Below are 10,358 nucleotides of genomic sequence, written 5' to 3'. Positions count from 1 at the left end.
AAATTACTGTCCTTACTGTCTATACACACCACATACTGTCCATTAGTCTATACACACCATTCACATGCTGTCCATACGGTCTATACACACCACATACTGTCCATACTGTCTATACACACCATTCACATACTGTCCATACGGTCTATACACACCACATACTGTCCTACTGTCTATACACACCCATTCACATGCTGTCCATACTGTCTATACACACCATTCACATACTGTCTATACACACCATTCACATACTGTCCATACTGTCTATACACACCATTCACATACTGTCTATACATACCATTCACATACTGTCCATAATGTCTATACACACCATTCACATACTGTCTATACATACCATTCACATACTGTCCATAATGTCTATACACACCATTCACATACTGTCCATACTGTCTATACACACCATTCACATACTGTCTATACACACCCTTCACATACTGTCTATACACACCATTCACATGCTGTCTATACTGTCTATACACACCATTCACATACTGTCTATACACACCATTCACATACTGTCTATACACACCATTCACATGCTGTCTATACTGTCTATACACACCATTCACATACTGTCTATACACACCATTCACATGCTGTCTATACTGTCTATACACACCATTCACATGCTGTCCATACTGTCTATACACACCATTCACATACTGTCTATACACACCATTCACATACTGAACARATTTATTTATTTTTCGCAACATTTCAACAATTCTATCCATTTTGTCATGGGGTTTTGTAATGTGTATTTAAATACTGTATTCTTAACTTCTTATGGCTGCAGGGGCAGTATTGTGTAGCTTGGATGAAAAGGTGCCCAGAGTAAACCGCCTGCTCCTCTCCCAGTTGCTAATATATGCATATTATTATTCGTATTGGATAGAAAACACTCTGAAGTTTCTAAAACTGTTTGAATGATGTCTGTGAGTATAACAGAACTCATATGGCAAAAACCTGAGAAAAAAATCCAACCAGGAAGTGGGAAATCTGAGGTTTGTAGGTTTTCAACTTATCGCCTATCGAATACACAGTGGGATATGGGTCAGTTTGCATTTCTACGGCTTCCACTAGATGTCAACAGTCTTTAGAACCTTGTCTGATGCTTCTACTGTGAYGTGGGGCRGAAGMAGAGGGGAATGAGTAAGGTCTGCCATGAYCTGACCATGCTCTGACCATGTGCGTTCATGTGAGAGCGAGCTCTGTTCTATCGCATTTCTGAATACAAAGGAATTCTCCGGTTGGAACATTATTGAAGATTTATGTTACAAACATCCTAAAGATTGATTCAATACATCGTTTGACATGTTTCTACTGACTGTTACGGAACTTTTTGACATTTCGTCTGCTTTTAGTGAATGCGCTTCGTGACTTTGGATTTGTTTACCAAACTAGCTAACAAAAGTAGCTATTTGGACATAAATGATGGATATTYCCGAACAAAACGAACATTTCTTGTGGAAGTGGGAGATCTGGGAGTGCATTCCGACGAAGATCAGCAAAGATAAGTGAAGATTTATAATGCTATTTATGACTTTTGTTGACTCCACAATTTAGCGGGTAACTGTATGGCTTGCTTTTGTGGCTGAACGCTGTTCTCAGATTATTGAATATTGTGCTTTTGCCGTAAAGCTTTTTTTCCGTTAACGGGATTGCAGCCCTAAGAAGTGTTTGGCACCTAGAATTTTAGCTCATTCTTATTATTCTACTACTGACATTGAATTTAGTTACACTGTTTATACACACTGTGTATTTATTTATATACTGGGTTATTGATATATCTCACTAATATATTTACTGTTGTACATATCATTCTGAGTATATCTTGTGTAAATTCATCCTGGTAGATGTGGATACTTTACAGTGCTATTTGGGTTAATTAGATTCGTTCTGACGTTTCAAGATTTGTCAAATGTTTTGGGGCATCATTTGCGTACTTGTTGACTTTTACTACATGTTACTACATTGTTAGGAGCTAGTAACATAAGCATTTCACTGCACCCGCTATAACATCTGCTAAACTGTGTACGTGACCAACACACTTTGATTTATCATATAATAGAAAATAACTCTGTAATGAATATGCTGTAAGGGAAAGCAGTAGCACTTGACTTGTGTCAGTTGTCGTTTTCAATAATGAAATCCAGCAGGTGTACATTCTTCTGGTGTAGGTGAGTATGTGTTTTGTGCGTGTGTGTGTTTGCTGGGTGTGAGTGTCAGAGGACGGTGTGTACTTGTCTTCATGATGTGTGTGTTGAGTATCGGAGACGTGTTGTGTGTCAGGGATTGGTTAGAGGCAGCTCAACCTGTTCCGTGGCCGTGTGCTGACACACAAGGCAGGTGTGATGTGCGCACTCCAATCTCTCTCTCTCTCCCTCCATATCTTGTGTTCATCATCTTGTATTTACCTCTAGTTTATTGTTACATGTCTTTGAATGAAACACTAATTCATCATCACCACCTGATATTACTGCTATGATGAACTATTTATCTTGACTTAAGTTCAACTTATTTTCAACTTCAAAGGCTATCCAGGAGATCAAACATAGTTTTGATCAGGGATTTACCTGACTCCCAATTCTGCTTTCTCTCTCTTTGTAGAGAATAGTATTTATTTTTTGGGACCCTCTTGCCCGGTGTTTCTCGAAAAAGAGGGTCTGAACCTCAAGATTTATCTTCTAGTCAAATAGAGACGTGTTTATTTTTTAAGAATCAACATATTCAGATACTGAATATGTACATGTATGTTTACATTCAGTCCTACCCTTGTCCCTCTGTTCAACAGTCAAATGTAGATTGTAGGTACCTATGACTGAATATGTATGGTCACATTCAGTTTGACCTTTCTCCCTCTGAACCCTGAACGCCTACTGTCGGAACAAAGGTCAAGTCAACAAAACCTAAGTGTTTGTGACACATGCAGTCCGTGGGCGGACAGACTGACAGACGGATAAACAAACACACACTCTCGGAGTGATTCTGTCACCGTGTCCCTCTGTCTGGTTGTCCTTCCCTCTGGCTACATGCGCCACTGTCCCCCGCCCTAACATGTCACCTCCAACCAAATACCTCTGTCACCCCATGTCTCCAGAGAGGGTTTACCCTGCAGAGTGTGCCAACCACATTTCTGTCACCGCAGCCTCCGCCGCCGTAGCGCATACACACACACACACACACACACACACACACCACCACACCACACCACACACACACACACACACACACACACACACACCACACACACACACACACACACACACACACACACACACACACACACACACACACACACACACACACACACACACACACACACACACACACACACACAGCCGTCTCATAATGAACCTGCAGTTAATCTAGGAGCAGCAGGTAACTAACAAGCAGCAGCATTCTTTCCACACCACGTCACCAAAAATTTAAAATAGGTCTGTAAATTCACCTCAAATGTTAACAAATATACAGGCTGTGGAGAAATCAAGATTTCCAGTCACTCACTCACTCACACACCTCACACGTCTCTCTCTACCAATGAGCCGTGTAGTAGCAGGCGGGGAGGGACAGAAAGCCAGTATTATTTCCAGGGGACAATGACGTTAAATTGACTTGAAAGGAAATCTCACAGTCCACCTCTTCATAGAACACTGAAGGGAGTGTGTCAATCAGCTGTAGATGATGCTGCTGTTCTGGTTCTGGTCTTGAAGGTGTTTTAACAGAAAGGTCACTGTGTCCTGTAGGAGGTCTATGACAGTAAAGAATCCACCGATGCCAGAGATGGGACAATATGTGACACTAGACACAATGGGGACAGTGTCACTGTGAGGATGACACGATGAGTACATTGTTGAGTCACTTGCTATCGGCCTACGATTTACAAGATCATTTCTTAAACTTGTCGTCACTGTTTCCAATCTGTAGAGTTTCTCAGATCAGTGTTTTCTGGTCCTGGGGACCCATGGGGGGCCTAGCACTAACACACCTGATTCAAGTCATGAATGCCTTGATGATGAGATGATTCGTTGAATCAAGTGTGTTAGTGCTAGTAATGAAAGCCTTGATGAGATGATTCGTTGAATCAAGTGTGTTTGTGCTAGTAATGAAAGCCTTGATGAGATGATTCGTTGAATCAAGTGTGTTTGTGCTAGTAATGAAAGCCTTGATGAGATGATTCTTTGAATCAAGTGTGTTTGTAGTAATGAAAGCCTTGATGAGATGATTCCGTTGAATCAAGTGTTTGTGCTAGTAATGAAAGCCTTGATAGATGATTCGTTGATCAAGTGTGTTAGTGCTAGTAATGAAAGCCTTGATGAGTGATTCGTTGAATCAAGTGTTTTGTGCTAGTAATGAAAGCCTTGATGAGATGATTCGTTGAATCAAGTGTGTTTGTGCTAGTAATGAAAGCCTTGATAGATGATTCGTTGAATCAAGTGTGTTTGTGCTAGTAATGAAAGCCTTGATGAGATGATTCGTTGAATCAAGTGTGTTAGTGCTAGTAATGAAAGCCTTGATGAGATGATTTGTTAATCAAGTGTGTTTGTGCAGTAATGAAAGCCTTGATGAGATGATTCGTTGAATCAAGTGTGTTTGTGCTAGTAATGAACCTGATGAGATGATTCGTTGAATCAAGTGTTTTGTGCTAGGGTAACCACAACTTTGTGTGGCTATTGACAATGTAATTAGTTGTTGTTGCTAACTTAATTGTCACTGTGTCTATCTATCAATCTGTGGAGTAGAGGCTCATGTGTACGTGACCAATAAACGTTGATGTGATTTATGTAGGTCCAGGTGTGACATTGACTACATCAGTCATCTGAACCTAATCACGTCTCTCTAGGATCTGGGTAGTCATGAAGTCACATGGTGTATGTAGTCTGATCTGGAGGCTGAGAGGGATTTGGGTTGTAGACAGTAGTGTGTCTGTGTCATTGTGTCAGTAGAGGACAGTGTAGGGTTTACTCACACATTTACACTTTCTTTCCACATTCTTTGACAATAAGCCTGTGTTTACAGACCTATCTACCGTGTTTTACAGGTCGTAGTTTACTGTACTGTAGAAATGCTGTTTGTGATTTTAAGTCATTCTAGCCTAGGGGCTTTATCCATAAAAACACCTGCGCACACACACACACACACACACACACACACACACACACACACACACACACACACACACACACACACACACACACACACACACACACACACACACAGATAAATTATGACAAGAAGATCTCTTTGGCTGATTTAAACAGTCACAAAAGAATGCATTGTGAGAAGACATCTCGCTGTGTTGGTCACTTGCCAGGGCCTCATAGCTCAACCAACCGCCTCTAACTTCCCCCTGACAGCTTGGCTTGTCCCGGGGTGGCCTCGCCTGCCTCCTGAGCTCACTGCTGCCTGCTTCTGCCGYTGCTGCCTCTACMCTGTGGCTGAGAGATCTTTCAACAAGGTTATATCACCGTGACCCTGGAACACTGCAATTAACGTGCAACAGGTGTGCCATGCTCGCTGGGTTAGATATGGGAGAGATTCCTCAAGAAAACAACAATGAGAGAGAGAGATCTGCCTGCGGAGGCTGGAGCGCTAACACACACTACTGCCTGGGCATGTGTTCCACATGGCGCTCCACTTTAAACAACCCACCACTGAATTCAATTTGAGAGCTATTCCCCCCGAGCCTCCTCGTGCCCCCCATCTGGAGAGGTGAGAGACGGGGCCCTTGGTGAGGTTTTGGTAGATCTCTGTGTGTGTGTTTGCCCACAGATGGAATCCACATGTGTTCTATGGGTTAGTCACACTGTCTTGTTGTTAATGCTCAGGAGAGAGAGAGACACCATGGTACATCCTTARTTGTTCACTCCTATTCTGAAACCCCCAGAGAGGAGAACGACACGTCCCTTCACACAGTGTCCAGGTGTTTCTGGACGTAGCCTTCCAGACACGGTGTTTATGTTGGTTGTCACTCTGTTGTACAGCCTATAGAGGGGCCCTCTATCAGACCCGTCCAGGAGCAGATACATGTCCTCGGTGATGGAGCAGACAGACCCTCCCTAGTCTATATGATCTCAGCCCTGTCATGGCCCCATACGTTGACTGCACTTCAGAGACCTTTTCAGACGCTCCATGGTTTGGAGACAGACACAGCTTCTCTCTCACACACACACATACACACTTCTTCTAGTTCAGGAATGTGTGTCTGGTTGGAGCGCTGCTGGGTTGTAAATAATTCACTATCTAACGAGAGAGGGTTTGTGTCAACACATAGTCTTCTGGCTGGTTCTACCTTAATCCTGTCGTTTTAACATCAAAGCTCCAACGCACTGCCTCAAATTACAGCACAAAGTGACATCCTGCCTCACTGCCTGCCTGCCTGCCTGCCTGCCTGCCTGCTCTGCCTGCCTGCCTGCCTGCCTGCTGCCTGCCTGCCTGCCTGCCTGCCTGCCTGCCTGCCTGCCTGCCGCAGTACATGTGTGTGTTTTTGTCTGTCCACAAGTCTGCACTCCAGATGGGGCTAATGTGTGTGTGTCCGTGTTACTGCATGCCTCACAGAGCTCTCTCTGTATCGCTCTCTTTCACTCTGTCTCTTTCTGTCTTCTCTGTCTCTCTTTCTGTCTCTCTCTGTCTCTCTCTGAGGTTTGAGGAGTGGGGAGGAGGGAAAGGTAGAGGTGGTTGTAAGGCAATTGTGAGTGTACTAATGATTCCAGACCCACAGGCCTTGAGCAGTGGGCTGTGTTCTGGGTCAGAAAGGAGAGGAGGGGGGAGAAAAGCAGAGCACACTTTCCAAGCCTGCACAGCCCCTGTCAGACCTTAACAACAGCCCCCGCTGCCCCAGGGCCTGACTGCTGGACCAGACCACAGCTTGACCCAGACACCCTCCCCCTGCCTCACATAATAGACCATCCCAGCTGGACAGCCACACTCCCTCAATCTATATGGACCGGCCGGGGGGTGGAGAGGGGCAATTATCACCAGTGATTGAATAAGCCTCCCCTGCCTGCACTTTTATAGACCATCACACACAACACACACACACTCCACCATCCTGTTGCCTTTCTGCCACTGCCCCTAGACTTTATAACTTCCAAACCAGGCAGCCATGCCCCCTCTCCATGCTTCTTCAACAGCTCTCTCTGCTCAGTATAGCATGTGTCTGCTCTCAGTCGGACCCATGTTGTAGGTAGGTAGACACTTCTCATTGAGGGACTCAGTCAAATGTGAAGAGGACTCATGAGGAAGGAATGTGTTGAGGTTAACACTATCAAGCCAAGTGTGCTTTCTGGAAACTCTGAATGCAATCATTCAACAGGTGTTTCTCATTCAGAAATGTGCCAAATTGCTACCCTATGATATCTGAGTGAACTAAAACCTGTCTGTTGACAATAAACTTGTATCATGTTATTTCATATGGATAAAGTGTTAGTAGTCGTATTTCTGGTAGTATAGCAACTTAACTACTCTGTCATATACACATTGAAGTGGAGTGAAATGGACGGTGAAACAACGAACCCTTAACTTACCCACTCAGCAAGATGTCTGTTTCCCTTCACGTTGACTGGGGCGGTGGTGGTGTCCCTCTATCTGTAGACACACAACAGGACAAACACATTAACACCACCACTGTATTTGTGACTGACCAATCATCTTGACCGTTGAGGTGTGGTCAGAACACACAGACCATCGCTTGTAGTTAAGGTAGGTACAGTAGTTTAACTCACCTCTTTTGGGGATTGTTTTAGTTATGGTTGACAGCCCTTTTTTCTCCACAACAACCCCATCTCCTGCCCTCCCAGCTCCAGTCCTGCTCTCCACATCACCCACAACAACCCCATCTCCTGCCCTCCAGCTCCAGTCCTGCTCTCCACATCACCCCAAAACAACCCCATCTCCTTCTCCCAGCTCCGGTCCTGCTCTCCACACCACCCCACAACAACCCCCATCTCCTGCCCTCCCAGCTCCAGTCCTGCTCTCACATCACCCACAACAACCCCATCTCCTTCCCTCCCAGCTCCGGTCTGCTCTCCACATCACCCCACAACAACCCATCTCTGCCCTCCACGCTCCAGTCCTGCTCTCCACATCACCCCACAACAACCCCCATTCCTTCCCTCCACTCCAGTCCTGCTCTCAACACCCCACAACAACCCCATCTCCTGCCCTCCAGCTCCAGTCCTGCTCTCCACATCACCCCACAACAACCCCCATCTCCTTCCCTCCAGCTCCGGTCTGCTCTCCACACCACCCACAACAACCCCATCTCCTGCCCTCCCAGCTCCAGTCCTGCTCTCACATCACCCACAACAACCCCATCTCCTCCCTCCCAGCTCCAGTCCTGCTCTCACACCACCCACAAGCTGAACAGGAAGTGGTGTTGTTTTATGTGATGCATTCCAGCGCCGTATGGGAGGGGTGCGAGGAGGGAGCGGTGCTGAGCGACAGCAGGCCGTGTGGCGTATGAGGCGTTCTGGCACGGGGAGCGAAAGGATGAACGACCCAACCAGACAACGATAGATGACAGCGGAAGTGAGGGAGGAAAAGGAGAACAAGAAGGCAGGCTGTCTTCTGTCTGTCAGCTCCCTGAACTGCTGGCCATCGTATCGGGCTGTGTGTGTTGTGTGTGTGTGTGTGTGTGTGTTGTGTGTGTGTGTGTGTGTGTGTGTGTGTGTGTGTGTGTGTGTGTGTGTGTGTGTGTGTGTGTGTGTGTGGGTGTGTGTGTGTGTGTGTGTGTGTGTGTGTGGTGTGTGTGTGTGTGTTGGAGAAGTGACGTGTGCATAAGCCGGCATTAAAGTGTATGTATATGACTCAATGAGTATGGTGGTCTGTTTATGACTGGTAGGGTATCAAGCAGGACAGTAGTTTAACACAGCTACAGTACTTAGTGAGTGAAGGCAGGGTATCATAGTAGGACAGTAGTTTAACACAGCTACAGTACTTAGTGAGTGGAGGCAGGGTATCATAGTAGGACAGTAGTTTAACACAGCTACAGTACTTAGTGAGTGAAGGAGGGTATCATACTAGGACAGTAGTTTAACACAGCTACAGTACTTAGGCTCTCTAATCACATACTGCACCTGTAGCATCAGAAGACCAAGGTTAAGGAAGTGCCACAGATGTGTGTGTTAACAGAGCTGCTGTCTCTGTCTGTGGTTCAATATGTGTGTGTGTGCAGAGCTGCTGTCTCTGTCTGTGGTTCAATGTGTGTGAACAGAGCTGCTGTCTCTGTCTGTGGTTCAATGTGTGTGTGTAAGCAGAGCTGCTGTCTCTGTCTGTGGTTCAATGTGTGTGAAGAGCTGCTGTCTCTGTCTGTGGTTCAATGTGTGTGTGTAAGCAGAGCTGCTGTCTCTGTCTGTGGTTCAATGTGTGTGAACAGAGCTGCTGTCTCTGTCTGTGGTTCAATGTGTGTGTGTTCTTTACAGGGTTCTGTGTGAACCAGGTTATAACCCATGACCTATGTATTTAGATGGCTGTGCAGTGACTTTACTGATGTGTGACTTTACTGATGTGTGACTTTGAATAACAGGATATTTGACCCCTGCCTGACACACATCACTGTGAGCCTCTCAAAGTACACAGTGTGACTGTAATTCATACAAACAGATGTTTGATACTCTTCCAAAGCCAAACCGGTGAAGTGACACTGACAGAAAGGCGCTATAAACCTGTTTGTGTAATTAATGAGTGTATTGTGTTTCTTGTACCTGTGTACCCACTCACAGGTAACACACACACTATACAGTCTCAGCTGATCGTATCGGGCTGTGTGTGACGCCAGAGACTGACTGTTGACAACAACATTGCTGTCAGCATCAAAAGGACACAACCGCTCCAGTAACACATTTCATCATACCGCTCCTCAGGCGACAGCCCTGATGGAAGGGCAGCCTGTTTGTGTGTCTGTCTTTCATGTTGACTTCTAACATAATTGCTTAGAGACAAACTCTATGTCCACTTCATGAGTTCATCACAAACCCTGTGTTTGTGTTATTCTCCATCAGACCTGGGTTCAAATACTATTTGAAATCATTTAAAATACGGTATCTGTGTTTTGATTTATCTTGCCTGTTGGAATGGAACCAATAGAAAATTATTGAAATGGAAAACTGCAAACCCGCCCACCTGGCCCTCCAGGCAAGCTAAAGCAAATGCTCAAAGTATTTCAACGATTTTGAATAGTATTTGAATCCATGTCCAACTGGGAATTGGATTGAACAAACCGCTTGATATAGAGGTGACTGGTGCTGAGAGTCGTTAGGCCCTGGGCTTCCCAGCAACATATTCATTCAGATATTTATTTATGCGGGCTCCTTTAAGCTGTTTTCCTCCAGTTGATTAAA

General features: G+C 45.1%; 1 protein-coding gene and 1 long non-coding RNA gene across 2 annotated transcripts in view; one reads left to right on the top strand and one right to left on the bottom strand.

The window, feature by feature from the left end:
- The window catches only part of vasnb (vasorin b), a 34,143-nt gene extending 26,395 nt beyond the window's left edge, over nucleotides 1-7,748 (bottom strand). The window contains 1 exon segment of the mRNA XM_070440740.1: nucleotides 7,530-7,748. The gene's annotated coding sequence lies outside the window, so the exon portion shown is untranslated.
- Nucleotides 7,749-8,876: 1,128 nt separating this feature from the next.
- LOC139025604 (uncharacterized) overlaps nucleotides 8,877-10,358 on the top strand; it is a 6,366-nt gene continuing 4,884 nt past the window's right edge. The window contains exon 1 of the long non-coding RNA XR_011477206.1: nucleotides 8,877-9,030. This is a non-coding gene — a long non-coding RNA (uncharacterized lncRNA). The remainder of the gene's footprint in view (nucleotides 9,031-10,358) is intronic.

This window comes from Salvelinus sp. IW2-2015, unplaced genomic scaffold (assembly GCF_002910315.2).
Source record: "Salvelinus sp. IW2-2015 unplaced genomic scaffold, ASM291031v2 Un_scaffold2938, whole genome shotgun sequence".
NCBI lineage: Eukaryota > Metazoa > Chordata > Actinopteri > Salmoniformes > Salmonidae > Salvelinus > Salvelinus sp. IW2-2015.
Note: the sequence above shows the minus strand (reverse complement) of the source record. Positions and strands in the feature narration are given on the sequence as shown.